Raw genomic sequence first — 16596 nt, 5'->3', positions numbered from 1 at the left:
AATATAAGAAAAAGTAGGTATGAATATTGTTAATTTCAAAATCAAGTGTAAGAAAAACTTCTTGGATTGTTTTGATTTCGTGGTTTTGCCAATCTCTGCAAACAAAGCCTATATACAATTTGAAATTCGTTGAATATTTAAATTCGTGGGTCACATGCACAAACGAAATCTACGAAAATTGGCATCCAACGATTAATAATGAATCCACAGTATAGAAATAGTCTTAACTTACATAATGAATGACGATGACAGTTGATGATGAACATGAATTTACAGGTGCCGCAAATGGTAAAAAATCAATCCAGATTTCGTCTCCCTCAGATAGTGTATTACAGTCGTATTATTATGACGTATGGACCTGATATGAACTATAGATTTATTTACATTCTGTTTGTTTTCAAGCATTTCTTTAGAGCAATATGAATTAAACCCATTTTCTGCTAAAAGATAAACGTGAACAACACGATTAATTTCAATTTCTACGGCGCCAACTGAATGTAAACCTGTGTTACCAGCGTGGTAATCAACCATGCAACAAATTCAGCATGTTCAGTGAATATCACATTCACTTCAAAATTCTGAAGCGGAGAACAAAAACTTTTGCTTTATTAATTATGTTTGCTGTTGAAACTAGTTGTTATTTTAATATATATAATTATTTACTTTGAGCGATGTATTAATGTTGAGTATTCGAGACTCTTTTCTGCGAACTGTTAGTATATTTTTTGTTTATAGTCCAGTCACAAGTTTGAACCTTAAACTAATTGCAACAGAAAATGTTTAGTTCTAATCTATAGCACACTGCCCCAAATATACACAGACAAAAGTCCCTTAAAATCGAACTTGAGAAGAACTCAAATTTTTACATTTTTAATTTCTTATTTAAATTAACATTGGAAAGGGAGATAACCCCACAAAAAAAGAGATTTTTTAGTCAGTTTTTGGTTGATTTTATTAAAATTCATGTAAAATTTGATACTTTGTGGGGTTATAAGTTCTTTTAAAGTAAACTGTATAATTCACTGCGCATTAAGTGTACAAACCGAAGTGTTATGGGTAATGGTTTTTTTGCACATTTTTCATTAATGAAATTTCAGATTTATGGCTTTTTGACCATTTTGAAAAAATAATGTGAATATTTGGTATTATTTATATCTGTAAAAAATATTTGTGCAGCATCTACTTTGTTAAGAGAAACTTTACACCACAAAAACAAGAATATATGCTTTTACAAATTAGTTTTATTCAATTTGAGATTCTTTATCTTGACATGCTGAAAATCTAATAAATGCAATCTAGGTTGTAGCTTGATATAAGATATAAAAACACCTTTAGAGTTGTATTTTATACTCTCAAGACGGCTTAAATATCAAGAATTCATACATTCTGTTGAATAGAAGCGGTAAATTTATAATTATGTATGATTTTTTACTGATGTTTCTGCCTTTTTTGCAGAGTTATCTCCCATATCAATGCAAGTATCCATAGGAAATTTAAAATCATAATTCTTTAGTCTTCTTCAAGTTAGATTTTATTCGAGTTTTTTTCTGAGAATATTTGAGGTATAATGCTAAAGATTAAAAATGACAAATCTTCTGTTGCAATTACTTCAAGGTTAAGATCAAATTTCTGCTAGATTAACTGGACTATAATTTTCAACCCTTCTTCACCATTCCCCATGTCAAATAACAATTGTTTTGAATAAACATTGAACGACAAAATTTCTTCCTATGTTACGTTTACATTTTCTGACGCCAAACACGCGACACAATGAATGTGCTTTTTTACATTGATAGATGCTTATTATGTTTTTTTGGAAATGTTTCGTTGATTTGAGATTATAACACAATGATGACTGCTATAACCATATTTTGACTATTCTTCCGATTATGTCTGTTTTGTTCACGCCATTTGATTAAGGACTTTCTGTTTTGGACTTTTCTTGAGAGTGCAGTGTTTTTGTGATTTTGCTTTTTTTTACCATCAATTTTGTAATCAGTTGCACGTGTAATTTTTCCCCCATACATGCACACAAATTATTTTCGATTCAATCGTACCAGTTAAGATCGATCACTGCGTCCCCATTTAAAGTTAGATTGGTTCACTTTAGATCGATTCAAACTAAACAACCTCTGTTGGTGTTTTAGTTTAGACCGATTTGATATCACTTCAAAGCGTTCAAATTGGACTCAAATCAATCTTAGGCCGTGTTCACATTGACCTAATCTCGGTGTTGTGTTAGTGTAGCTCACACGTAAACTAAATGCAATTACGTTCCCATTGATTAAACTCAAGTTTACATGTAGTTTAGATCATGTTTTGTATGCATGCAGTCGATAGTCAATGTAGGCCTTGTGTAGGTTAAGTGTACACAAAACTTTGATTTATATTTAAGGAAGGAACGGTTTTTAAATAAAATTGATATTTATAACAATTATTAATGAAGTTCATTACAGACATATTTGTCTAAACTTGATATATTTCTTTGTTATAACAAGTAAAATAACAAAAATACTGAACTTAGAGGAAAATCAATTCGGAAGGTCCATAATAACATGGCAAAATCAAATAACAAAACGCATAAAAAACGAATGGACAAGAACTGTCATATTCCTGACTTGGTACAGGCATTTTCAAATGTAGAAAATGATGGTTTAAACCTGAACTTAAAGGGAAAATTCGCGATTTGGTACTTATGGTTTAGATATGTTTATTATGACATAATGTATATATTCACAAAGTTTTATCGCTATAAGTGCAGCAATAAAGGAGAAATTCAATAATTAATGAAAAATATTAATTACTGCCTGTAGGTCGTGTCATTTTCTCCTGGTTTTTGCATGCCGGAATTTAAAATACAATTATTAAAAGTCTTGGGTTTTAATCATATTTTACCGTTATCGTAAGCGTGCCGATGATTAATGCTAAAAATATTAAAGAAATTATTATAATTATATTTTTTGCTTAAATATATTCTTTTTGAGATTGATAAAGTGAATAAATTAAAGTATAAAACTTAAACTGTTAAGACAATATATAGGTTTACGCTTATTGACCTTTTACTATCTACGCTATGCCTTGATTTATGCGATGTGTGTTTTATTCTCCGAAAATACTCGTGAAAGACCTGTATAAAGGTGAAATGTTATTTGCAGATCGGTAATTAGCTTGGCCTCTAGGGCACACCGTGCCAGGTGTGACTGTCTATTCGGATCAGTGGGTTATACGACAGGAGGTCAATTTTAATACACAAATTTAAAATACATTTTCAAGGTGTGGACAAATACAGGTGAATCGCTGTGGAATTATTTAATTATATTTGGTGCTAATATTTTTTTTGAATTCAAAAAAGTTACAAAACTAAGAAATGAACCGGTCAAGGTCTGGAAATTAAATTTAGTTATCGGAATGAAATGATATACACTCTTATCATTTATTTATTTTTTCTTTAAAAAGAAAAACAAAACTAGTCTTACAAAAGCATTTTACTTGTCCTAAATAGGCAAATAATGTACGGGAACTCTTAAATTTAGACATTTGAAAGCTATTATCAAACGAAAGGTGTACCTATATGACATTTTCACTTCTAGCGTTTAGCATTAGATTTTAGTCTCAGATTATAGTGGGGTCGGACGGTTTAATCTTATGAAATAATATAGATTATCTGATATCATTTGGATAATGGAAGAAGCTATTCTATAAAAACAAATAAACTAATTACCAATACACTCGAGATCAAAGGTTGTTAATTTTGCTGATCCAGTCATCTTTTAATCACACATTTTTTTTCTCTATTTTGATTTTAGCGTGCTTGATTTTACATGATAGTTTTTCTCATTTCTCTTATCTCGTTAGACAAAAGCAAACCGGCACAGTATATTCTGCATTTCTATAGTCTGAAGTTTCCTAATTGATATTCTTATTTCACATGTAAAATGAATGAACAATTATAAAAAACGGCATTCATTTTGAAACATAGTTTTCTAGAGTGAAGTCACATATGTGGGACAACATCCCTAATGCGCCTCGAAATGAGGAACTCAAAAGTCACGTGTAAAGAAAAAATCTCTGTGTAGTGATATTGGACATGTTTCTATTTTTAACAAATGACCGAACTTAATTATTTGTGGTGATTAGGAAAGTAGAGGAACATAGAATAAATGTGTAAAAACTATGGAGCTATTGAATGTGTTCAAAGTGTTAAATTTTCAAAGAACTTATTGTGTTAAAAAGGGGATATTTTACCATAAGGAGCCGCATCACAAAAGGATGTTCGGGGTTTGCTAATTTACGGAAAAAGTAATCTCACTTCGTACCCCGAAAATTTAACCACATATGTGAAAATGTCACAGCTTCGAAACGAGCTATCATACATATCCAAGTTTACGATATGGACTGAGCTACATGAAAAAACGTTACCATTACCGCCTATGTAAAACAATTAAAGATATTGAGCCATGCGAGGGTATAAACGGGACGAGCTGATTAGAAATAGCGGAATAAAAAAATATATATAAAACGGAAGAATAGGTGCTGGAATATAAATAAAAGTAAAATTTTATTTAGATAACATGGGGATGTGGTCTATACCTATTCTTATAACCACTCTTACATTATGTTAGTTTTGTACACAGGCTGTATATCACGGACAGTTTTATATTGGTATGGTATATTTTATAAGTTTTACTTGTGCACACCTGGTTCACTCGCAATCACGCACGTGATTCATTGACATTGTTCATTGTGTATTAAATTAAACAAGCCTGCCAGGAAGCCGACTGTTAGAATACCCGAATATGTCATTTTCGCAATACCTAGGTAATTACCGGTATTAAGCTATGCTAATTACAAGAAGACAAGGTTTTGAACGTTGGTCAAGTTAGATCAAATCCCAAAATAATCTAAAAACATACGTTAGAAAAAGAAACATTTAAAAAAACTGTTACAACAAAGGTAAATATTAGTTTATGATTCCTCCACAATAAGTGTCACCGGACTTTTTTTTTTTTTATCTTTAATGTGACTACTTTAACATTATTATAGCATAATTCTTATATAATACTTGAAACTGTATCTCAGTGCCAAAAATGTAAATTTAGTGACGACCTAAAACCAATAAAATTGAGAATGGAAATGGGGAATGCACAATCTTATGTCATTTACAGCTTTTCAACCTGACTTCACCACTGTGCGCTGAATATTTAACCCTCTAAAATTTTTTAGATTACTTGTAAAATATTTTTTGAAATATTCTTATCAATTTTAGTGAAGCATTACTTGATTTGATGATTTTGGAAACTATGTTAACTTCTTCCATATTGCTTGATCGGGTAGAACAACATCAGCTTGACATGTCATTGTAACACTGATTAACGGACATGCCATGCTGGATACTAGGACTTTGTGGTACTTCAATATCCGTGGTCAATAGTTTTCAAGATGGTGTCTACCCGAGAATTGAGAATATAAAAAAGATGTGGTATGATTGCCAATGAGACAGCTATCCACAAAAGATCAAAATGACACAGACATTTACAACTATAGGTCACCGTACGGCCTTCAACAATGAGCAAAGCCCAAACCGCATAGTCCGCTATAAAAGGCCCCGATAAGACAATGTAAAACAATTCAAACGAGAAAACTAACGGCCTTAATTATGTAAAAAAAAATGAACGAAAAACAAATATGTAACACATAAACAAACGACAACCACTGAATTACAGGCTCCTGACTAGGGACAGGCACATACATAAATAATGTGGTGGGGTTAAACATGTTAGCGGGATCCCAACCCTCCCCTAACCTGGGGCAGTGGTATAACAGTACAACATAAATACGAACTTTAAAAATCAGTTGAAAAAGGCTTAACTCATCAGATGGACAAAAATACAAGTGGACGTGGCCCGGTACCTATACATCCCTACACAAAAAGACACAATGAACGGATCTGAGAGTACTCGCAGTTTTCTGAAAGCTAGTTCAAAGCCATTAACAACTAATAAAATAATCATGCAACTAAGACTAAACTATCAGGCCGTACACATCCAACATCGTAAGATGGTGCCAAAGGAACATCACCATCTAAAAATGGAAAATTAACAATAGAGAACGAAAAATCGTCTCTTTTGTCGTAAATTTTAGTGTGGAGTTTCCAGTTTAAAACCGAAATATCTAAATCCAGGAAAGGACAGTTATTACCGAATAAATTTGATTTATTTAAAGTAAGTTCCTTTGGGTAAATTTCCGCAGTATGTTGAGAAAATTCTTGATTATTTAACGAAAATATATCATCAAGATAACGGTATTGTTGAATTTATCCATTAAATGCAATTTCGACGGGTCTTTACTGAGTTTAGTCATGAACTGTTTTCAATAGTTTTCAAGATGGCGTCCTCCCGAGAATTGAGAGTCGATTTGAAAAATCTAATAACTACTTTATCAAGACGAATAAACCTTAAATATTTTGGGAATATGCTTATTTATTTAGGATGAACATAATATCAAATTATATTTTTTTTTCGAATTTTCTCTTTAAGGTAACTTTATAAAGCGATTATCAAAGCATCATCATTGCCGAACACATAATTCATTTGAAAAGTTCTTTTCGAATCGACTGGACGTACCGGGAAATATTTGCCACTGGTCTTTATTAAAACAACGATCCACTCATACATGCATTACTAAAAAGTGTGAGGTAAGTTGTATTGATTGTTTAGTATCTCAGATCCGTTAAAATACACTTAGAAATGAAAAAAAAAAACCATAATCATATCCCTTTGCTAAATACTCCTTGGAGAAGAAATACCATTTGAAAGAAATAGAAAAGATAAAAATATAGTGATCCTTAACATCATTCTTCGTCTGCAAGCTGCTGCAGCCTACGTTTTTTAATGCGTAATCAAAACATCTTTAGTATCGTTAAACTACTCCAAATCGTCAAAAGGCTTTCATAAAGGAGCAACCACTAAACTTAAAAAAGAAGATTTTTTTTTCGCGCCAACGTTTTTATTCAGTTTTTTCGATGCCGGCATTAAATATCTTTTTTTTTTCTTCAATATTTAACACTGTACTGTATGGGAAAACTCTGGATCCAGATTTTTTTTTATCATCTCTATGACCAGAATATTAATTTTTTTTTTTTTATCAAATTGAGGACCAGAATATTTTTCAAGAAAAAATCCACCCCCCCCCCTTTTTTTGAAGTTAAATGGTCGTTCCCTTACTGCAGGAAATTTTTTCCGAAAAAATTGCATTCGGTTCTACGTTATGAACATTTAAATGACATATAGTTTACAAGTGTGAACAAATCTTATGTACAGGTGATTAAACAAGGTTTTTAGAATGAGAACAAATTTAATGTGAAACCAGTGTACATTCCATTAAACTTTACTGTACATGGTGTTTGGTGTGAACACGGCCTTAAGCGAACCGATCTAGTTTAAATCGATTTAAATGTCCAAGTATGAACGGGGGCTATTAAATTAACAAACAACTGTATTCAAATAAATTACACAGATATGATTTTTAAACCAAATGTACGGATATGATATAGGTATAAATGTACCAAAAGGTTAATAACATGTGAATTGTAACATTGCACATTACATTGTTCAGTGTAACATTTTATTTAAATAATTTTCCGAAAATTTATATCAATAATGATGAAATAATATATCAAAGAAGCGGAGGTTTATGGCAAATAAAATTTAGGATAAAGAAAACTGATATAACTTATGGAATTCTTTTCTTTCAGAATGATCAGTCATTCTTTTGAAGAATAAATACGGACGATATCAAGTGTCAATGCAATTTGCTTTGAGGTATACAAAATTGACCTGTCAAAGGTATTGTTTTCCATTATGAAAACGCAAACTTTAATTCACTTAAACAGTTATCAAATATGATTGTTATCGTGTGCCAATGCCAATTGGGTTTTCAATTTTAAATTTGCCATCTTAAACACGGCCACCAATCCAACTAAGTCATGATACACAAATGATATGAAAACAAGTGCGTTAGTCCGACTTCCGAGTATGGAGTAGAAGTAATAAACAATCAAGAATTGTTATACATTCACAAGGTTAGTCATCTATTTATATCATAAGCTTTATGTTTTTTCAAAAAACCGAGAATAACAATCGACCCTTTATTTTGTTTTCCCTCATGTGTTATCACATCTTTGTTGTACATTAAGTAGTATTTTACCACAGTTTTTCTCCTGGTGAATGACGATACAATCTGCACGAAATTCTTACCGACATCTTATGTTATTTGTTAATAAGACACGTTATGCAAGAGTACTGGTACATGTAATAAGCATTGTGTTATATAAATCAATCATACGTTGCGAGATGTGTATATTTATAGATTATCGTTGGTTATCTCAACGAGATTGATTTTCTCGCTTGAGCCGGTCACGGCGAAAGCGAGAAAATCAATCGAGTTGAGATGACCAATGATAATCTGTTTATCGCTATTATTGTTAGCAATGCGACGTGGCTTCTTAGTTTCTAGTAATAATGTTCCATCTATAGCGAGTAGCATGATATGAAAATTAGCACAAAAAAAGATCAAAGGTATAATGCACAAAATAGCGATAAATGTCTTTATTATCATGTTATCGATATAAAACTAGGAGGATATGATTTGAATTTATCATATATGATTAAAAGGTACCAAGTATGAGTTTGCTCTTAGTATAATGTAGTTACACATCTCGATAATCCAGCGTTCTATTAAAAAAACATCTTTATATTTGTAATGCTTGCGGAATAAGCTCTCCTTTAAATTTATTCGCTTGTCTTTGCAGGTTCCAAATTCGAAGAGTTAAAGGGAAAAGAAAAAAAGGGGTCTCTTTATCCAGAATCAAATCCAAAACTTACAGCAGGAAGAGATTATGTAACGACGCAACAACATTCAAATCCCCACCTAGAAAGAAAAGACTGGGAAAAATGACTTTACTGAACAGCAGCCGTACAATAGATTTAAGACGTGAATGGCCGGGGCTAGGAACAATTTTGGAAAGTCAAGAAAATGTAACGTCCTACAGTTGTAACTTACTAACACAACAACACACATCATCCCAACCAGACATGGAAATGTTAAGTGATATTGAGTCCTTTGTCCAAGAGCAGGACGGAGTCAGGGATGAGGTAGGGACAGGAGAAAACGCTGATATCAAATTTAAAAAATTGACTTACGCAACACAGATTTTACCAGCGGTTCTGGATAACCTATCTGAGATAGATCGCGATAATTCTTTTATTTACTTTATGAAACTGATCCACGAGAACAAATTTTAAAGGATAACAATACATTCACGCTTTGGTGTGAACTTGTCCAATGGTATGGTATAAATGAATACGTGACAAATGAGGTATTCAAAGGACACTTTATAATTTTTTTTGATTGGACGTACGCTATTTGGTCGACGTTTTATTAGATTCATGTCTGGTCTAAGAAATAAACAGCATACCTACAAGGCGAGAGTCAACTACTAGATCCAATGCATTCAAAAAAATAAGTTCCTCGTCCAAGTGAGAACAGTTTATGAGATATTAATCCTTTAGGAAATAATTTTAAAACCGAAATGCCGCCAGGAATGCTAACATTAATGATAAAGATGAAATCCGACACAGACCAAAACAACAAGTCTAACGTGTTGGTGTTCGATGGCAAAAAGGTGAGAACAGGTGGAGATGTTGACTTGATATGTTTTGAAAAGCGGGAAACATTAACAGACAGACAGAGGGACAGAGACTATGGACTTAGTAAAGTTGATGGTGCTATAGACCTTATTTTTATAATCATAGTTAGATTGTTAGAAGCTGTTAAACTAAGATTACTTCATTTAATGAATTTAGGACGAGAATATTTATATATGATATGCAGGTTGCTAACTTGTTATAACGATAAATAGCAATTATATGCGTACAATAATTATTTGCATTTCCAGGCAAATAGTTTTGATCTGCGTGTTTCATTAAATGGATTGTTTTGCTAGCTCAGTTTTCGACTACTAGTTTCCTTTTATTGTTGAAGGCTTCCAGTAGACACTCCGGTCTTCGGTAAGAAAACTGGCAATCCCAGTCGACTAAGATAGGAGTTGAGCGAATCCGCCTCAACAGGGTTGAATTGAAATCTTCATGCTTACTGACTAATTATTACTGTTAGATATATATCCCTTAAAGGAAGGACGGTTCCTGAAGATGAAATTATTCACATTGTGTAAAAGAACATCATCATGTTTGCTACTGAAATATCTTTCACTTAATAATACTCGTTATTTTAAAGTCATATATGGTCTTTCGTATCCATTTTTTTTTTATTTTGTTGTGATAATTTGATAATTACTACAATTATAAAGTATTTTTCTTTCTAGAAATAATCTATGTATCACACCGATCAATAAATGTACCAGTACTCATGCATAACGTGTCTTATTAACAAATAACATAAGATATCGGTAAGAATTTTGTGCAGATTGTATCGTTATTCACCGGGAGGAAAGCTGTATAAAAATACTACTCAATGTACAACAAAGTTGTGATAACCCATGAAGGAAAACAAAATAAAGGGTCGAATGACATTCTCGTTTTTTTGGAAAAAATAAAGCTTATGATATAAGTTGGTGACTAACCTTATGAATGTTTAGCAATTCTATATTGTTTATTTCTTCTACTGCATACTCGAAAGTCGGACTAACACAATTGTTTTCATATTATTTGTGTATGACTAAGTTGGATTGGTGGCCGTGTTAAATGGGTTTAAGACAGAATCAATCCTTTCCACCGTACCAATAATCGGCGTTGACGCACATTTTAACTTTTGAAAAAAAAATGTGAAGTTTTATTAATTTATCGCTACAATAAGGGGACATTAGAATGAAATTCAAAACAGTGTGGCTGTGGCCATTGATTGACACATTAAATTCATCCATTGACAGGGACAATTTACGTGAACGTTTGTCTGTAACGAACACTGTTCACGACGTACCCACGATAGACATTTAAACTGTGGGATCACCAAAGGTTTCTTAACGCCTTTAATTATGAAATAATTCGAAAAATTAATCAGGAATAACCTTTATGTTTTGATTTATATAATTGATATAAATCAAAACATCGTGTTATTTCTGATTAATTTTTCGAATTACTTTATTAAGGTGTTGAGATCCTTTGGTGACCCCATAGTTTAAGTGTCTTTAAAAAGTACATAGTGAGAAGTGGTCGTTACATACAAACGTTCACCTAAATTGTCCCAGTCAATAAATGAATTTAATGTGTCAATCAATGGCCACAGCCACACTGTTTTGAATTTCATTCTATTTAAGATTGATTTAATAATGCAAACTTTTAATATCAGTCTATAGACATACCACGTTTAACACAACCGTTTGTTTGATCTTGAATATCTTATTTGATTCACACTTTGGAAATCATACTTTTGTTTATTGAATTTTATTTTTTTTTAATGTTACATGAATTTCAATTTCATCCTCTTTTCGTGCCTTTACATCTCTATTTTTACCTTTAACTCTATGAAATGACTATTATTCGTACTTTCTATAGAAATAAAAACCACGTACTTTATAATGGGGTAAGGTCTGATAAAAATTAAAAAAAAATGTATTGCTAGACAAAAAAGCAATTATTTCACTACAGGTATTTATTCTTCTGATGATATGTGTCTATTGGACAACAATTTCATACATTTTTAACGTTTCTTTGGTGAGATTACATTTCTATTATATCATTATCCTACAACATTCTTACGTAACGTGTTTATGCACCACACGTATTACTTCCTCATTAAGAATTTGTGAACGGACACGGTAAACTCGATCAGTGTTCATGACCTCCTTTATCACACAAGGAAACGGGAATTTATATTAGAATTTATGTTATATAACTTATCTTCTCTGATAATGTACCACTGTCTGTTCAAAATTAAAAAGATTCATAAGTCTACCCTCAAGTTTATATATTCTTGTCAAACGTCCACGTTAATTTTCCAAAAATTGTAAAAGAAATTTCCAGTACTCGAATTTCAACCTGCATTAAATTAATGTTATAACGAAAGTACCTACACAAATAATATAATTGTGACTTTCTAAAAGTAATTAAATTATCAACTGTTATGTTATCAAATTGTTGAAATTCAAAATTTAATTATATCATTTGCTCAACATTCATATCAACAGGATATGACTTTTTATAAAGTCACTTCCAACAACCAGGAATACATTTATGAATTACAATTAAATACAAATCATATCCATGCTGTGTTGACTAAATGATTTTAATTGTTCTATCAATAGTCGACTGACAATATTTATCATGACAAATATCAATAGTTTTGACATTTCATTGCAGACAGGTATTTTGGGAGTTCAATTTGATGTTAAAAACATGTTGACATTTCCCTTAAAATGGCCTCTTTAAGCAGAATTTTTACACACACACATATATATAAGCTTCACGTTTCCACTACTAAGATATTCTCGACACATATACATCTATATTAAATATAATTTATTGCAGAATATATTTTTTTATTATATGATGTACTACAAGATCTAAATGAGGCTATTTTTGAAAATATTTGTTTCTGTGTTTTACTAAATTGAAGAAGTTTGTAGCAATTATGTCAAAATTCAAAATACAATACTGATTTTCGACCTCTGAGTGATGTGGTTTTAAAGTTTTATAGTACGTTTGATTCTCGAATTAAAAGGGGCGAAAAGTGGCCTTTTATTTCCTTCTTTAATATTGATTGGTATTGGTGATGTCTAATAGATACCAAAACAAGTAAACAACTTCTTTACTTACAAGCTATAGAAATATGTTATTCTTCAGCTGTCGATCAGGATCTGCTTACCCTTCCGAAGCACCTGAGATCGTCCCTAGTTTTGGTTGGGTTTGGGTTGTTAAGTTTTAGTTTCTATGTTGTCTTCAAGTGATGTACTATTGTTTACCTGTTGATAATGTTTATCCATAACGTTTTCAGTATCTTTCGCCTCTCTTTTTTTCAAATTCTTAGATGAGTATATGATGTTATTCCAGAAACGTTTTCATTTTTTTTTAAGTTGGATTTACCGAATTATAACATTGTTTTGAAAATTCCAATGGATAATCTTTCCGAAAATGTATTTAATTATTGTCACTTTTCTACTTTCAGTTTGTCGATGTAGGTATTATAAGTCACTGCATAAAGATTTGGTAACATTTTGACAATGTATTTTCGATATCGATATTTGAGAATAGAAATAAAATATCAAGTAGAAACCTTCTGAATCGATTTCCAATGAATTTGGCATATTTCGTCAAGCGTTACGGATAACTCGACATATACATTTTGAAAGCATAACATTTTTTTCGTGTCAATGTTTTTTTTTTATATAAACTTGTTTTTCCCTTAATTCCATCTGCTTATATTCCACTAAGTTGTTTCCAACTATGTGTTCATACAGTGACGACGTTAAAGAACGATTGAGTAGCAGCTGCAATCTGTTGAATGCCGAATGCATTGGAAAATGTATATCCCATTTGCAGGGGAAGTTGGTATATTGTATAGAAGATAGGGGAATTTGATAATTTAAACATTAAAATTGTCTCGTTTGTAAAGTTAGCGCAGCTAATGATTACAGAAATTTTAAATGAACGGTTGTCATAGGGGAGTTTGAGTCTAGATTCATATTTCTCTTCTTAACGGAAACGAGCTTTACAATTACTTTTTTATTATTTACATTGTTTAAAAATCTTTGCCGATTTTTTTTTTATAAAAACCCTATTTAAATCAACAATATTATTTTCTAGGGAGAGGGATGTTTCTTTAGATATAGTCAACAAAAATTTAATATTAATATTATCATATGTTACTAGGGGTTAGCTATCTTGACTATGGGGATCTTGTATTAAGAAAGTCCAATTTGCAACAATATGATTTCATGCTTGGGATACATAAATATTTTATTTATTTATTGATGAATAACCGCAGTGCGTTGATTTACCAGAAAAAATCTGAAACACAAAAAAAAAATGATGTATAGATCGAAAAGGCATCAGTCTACCATTAATTTGATAAAGGATGACGGTTGATATTGATGCAAAAAAACCCACTCAAAAGAAAAATGGAAAGTCCCCATTGCACTGAAATTTCTAAAACCGATTAATCAATTACTATCACATATATTTGTCTTTCCATTTTTCTATAAAAGGTAGTGAAATCATGAAATAATAGTAGAAAAGTATTACCATGTCGCCTATATGATTGATTCATTGCTTGCTTTTATACGTCTAGTTGCATTTTTCACTACATGTAGTTTTTTCTGATAATAAGATTTAATCATTAAGCATTAAATCAATTTAATAAATTAAGATTATCTTCTGCTAAACTTGAGTTATCTTTTCTTTAATTTTGAAGGACTTGAGCGTCTTTCATTTACCTACATAATTTCATAAGCGGTTTTCCCGCTTTTATTTGGTATAAAATTGCATGCTTTTCGTGATTTGTTCATTGCGTGATTTGAACTGAAGGAACACAAAACCCACCCTATCCCTCTGTTGTATATTTTCAGATATTGTTTTTTATTATGATTATTATTTAGTTTGTCTTACAATTTATCTTCATTTGTATAACGAAGGTAATCTGGAGTCATTGGAAATATTACGAGTGATTTCAATGGATTTGGGTTATCTTTTATCTGGTATTTCGAATTCCTAAATCTATATCTATTGGTTTCTTTCGAATATTTAATAATGGATATAATGGTATATGTTTATGTTAAACACAATACCATAATTTTACAATCTTTCCTTAGTGATGCTTAATAGCCTCGCATTTTATTTCTTGTATGTACATGAGATTTATTTATTATAAAACATTGATATAAAGCGATTTAAGAATTTAGTATGAAATCAATTCAAATAATTCTAGATCTACTTTCGTTTTTCGAATTTCTAAAATAACTGGTGTCCTACATTATTTAACATTATTTAAATTTATAATTGATTCGTTATGGCAAACAGATAATGTGCTTACCTTTGAGAAAAATGGTAGGAAAAGAGAAATAAAACAGAAAAAAGGAGGCCAAAATTATAATAGATAGTCTACAATTGTTATTTCTTTATGCTTTGCAGGGGTAGTACTGATCTGTTTAGTTATATATTGTCAATGACATGCGCGTAAGTTAACTTATTTGAATTGTAAGAAATAAGTTTCTTGGTATTGTCATTAAATGGAGAGTCCAATATTTAAGCTACCACTTTTTGGCTTTACGATTTTCAGAAAGAAAACAATAAGGTCACTTGATATAGACAAGTACTGTAGTGAATTTAGTTTACACTGTATTTTTTATGCGCTTTGTTTTCGGCCCCGAAAACCAGCGAAACATCTAAATTTATTAATTTTTCACAATGTTCTTTGATGTAATTGTGTTGGTTGTTTTAGATAAACACATTTATTTAGACATTTTTTAAACTACCCAATTTAAGCCTATGCTTTAATCAAAATGTCACAAACATGAGTCACCCTATAGCACATATGGAAATAGGATGTTAAATTAGAATTTTCATTATATAACTTACCTTTTCTGACAAGGTTCTGCTCTTTTTCAAAACTGAATATATCTTAAAATCTTAAGAGATAAGTTGCACTATCGTAGTTTATAAGGAAGTACATACACATTTTTTATATGTTCTTTTTACAATCGACTAACAAAATATATCGAGACTTACATTCTTAACCATGGCATGGGTCAAATGTAATGACTAAAGTTTTCCCGTTTATATGCAGAGATTTGTATGCATTATCTGTTTCACAAATGTAGATCTATGATCTTTACATACATATTTGACTAGATTTTGTAGATCTAAAATGAGGTTATTTTTGTCGTTTTCCCCTGATGTTCACTTATTGGTAGAAATTTGGAACTAATATGCCAAAATGATAGACAAATTTGTAGATACGAATTAAAGGTACCAAAATGTGGCGTTTTCTTACCTGTTAGATATGATCTGTTTATTGTTTGATGTTTTCGTATTCCAAAGGATACCAAGATGAGTGAACAAGAGCTTTAATTGCAAAATATTGAAGTATAATATTCTTCAAATCCTCATATATTACGTAATGTCTATATACATGCAAAATAATTTTCATATAGGTATTTCTTTTTTAGTTTGATCCACTAAAATATAAATAACATTGATTTTAGAAAATCACACGGATAATCTTTCCGAATATGTACTTTATCATTGGGACAATTCTACTTTCGGTTTGCTAGTATAGGTAATATAAGTCATAGAGTAAAGATTTTCCTGCATAACTATAATGTTATTTCGGTATTGATATTTGAAAACAAAAAGTAAAGTACGAATCATTTAAATAGATTTTCAATCATACCGCATCGAACATTACGTTAAAAACTCGACATTTAAGCGTTCATAACAATGAAATATTTTTCGTATCAATGTTTTTTTTTTTGTTTTTTTTTCATAGATATATGTTTATTCTAAAATCATCCTGCTTAACATGCCCCAAGTTCCTTTCATTGCAAACTCAGGACCCCGTTTACAAATAAGCTTACTTGCCTTGGAA

At 31.0% G+C, this 16596-nt stretch overlaps 1 protein-coding gene across 2 annotated transcripts in view; it reads right to left on the bottom strand.

Annotated features, from left to right (window-relative positions):
- The window catches only part of LOC143045621 (uncharacterized), a 28912-nt gene extending 12686 nt beyond the window's left edge, over positions 1–16226 (bottom strand). Inside the window, exon 1 of one of the 2 annotated variants that reach the window (XM_076218242.1) lies at positions 16003–16226. The gene's annotated coding sequence lies outside the window, so the exon portion shown is untranslated. Of the gene's footprint in view, positions 1–15587; positions 15630–16002 lie in introns of those variants that run through there. The other variant, XM_076218244.1, reaches the window with a different exon arrangement.
- Positions 16227–16596: the final 370 nt, after the last annotated feature.

Source organism: Mytilus galloprovincialis, chromosome 9 (assembly GCF_965363235.1).
Source record: "Mytilus galloprovincialis chromosome 9, xbMytGall1.hap1.1, whole genome shotgun sequence".
In the NCBI taxonomy this organism is placed as follows: Eukaryota; Metazoa; Mollusca; class Bivalvia; order Mytilida; family Mytilidae; genus Mytilus; species Mytilus galloprovincialis.
This window is presented reverse-complemented; position numbering and strand designations above follow the sequence as displayed.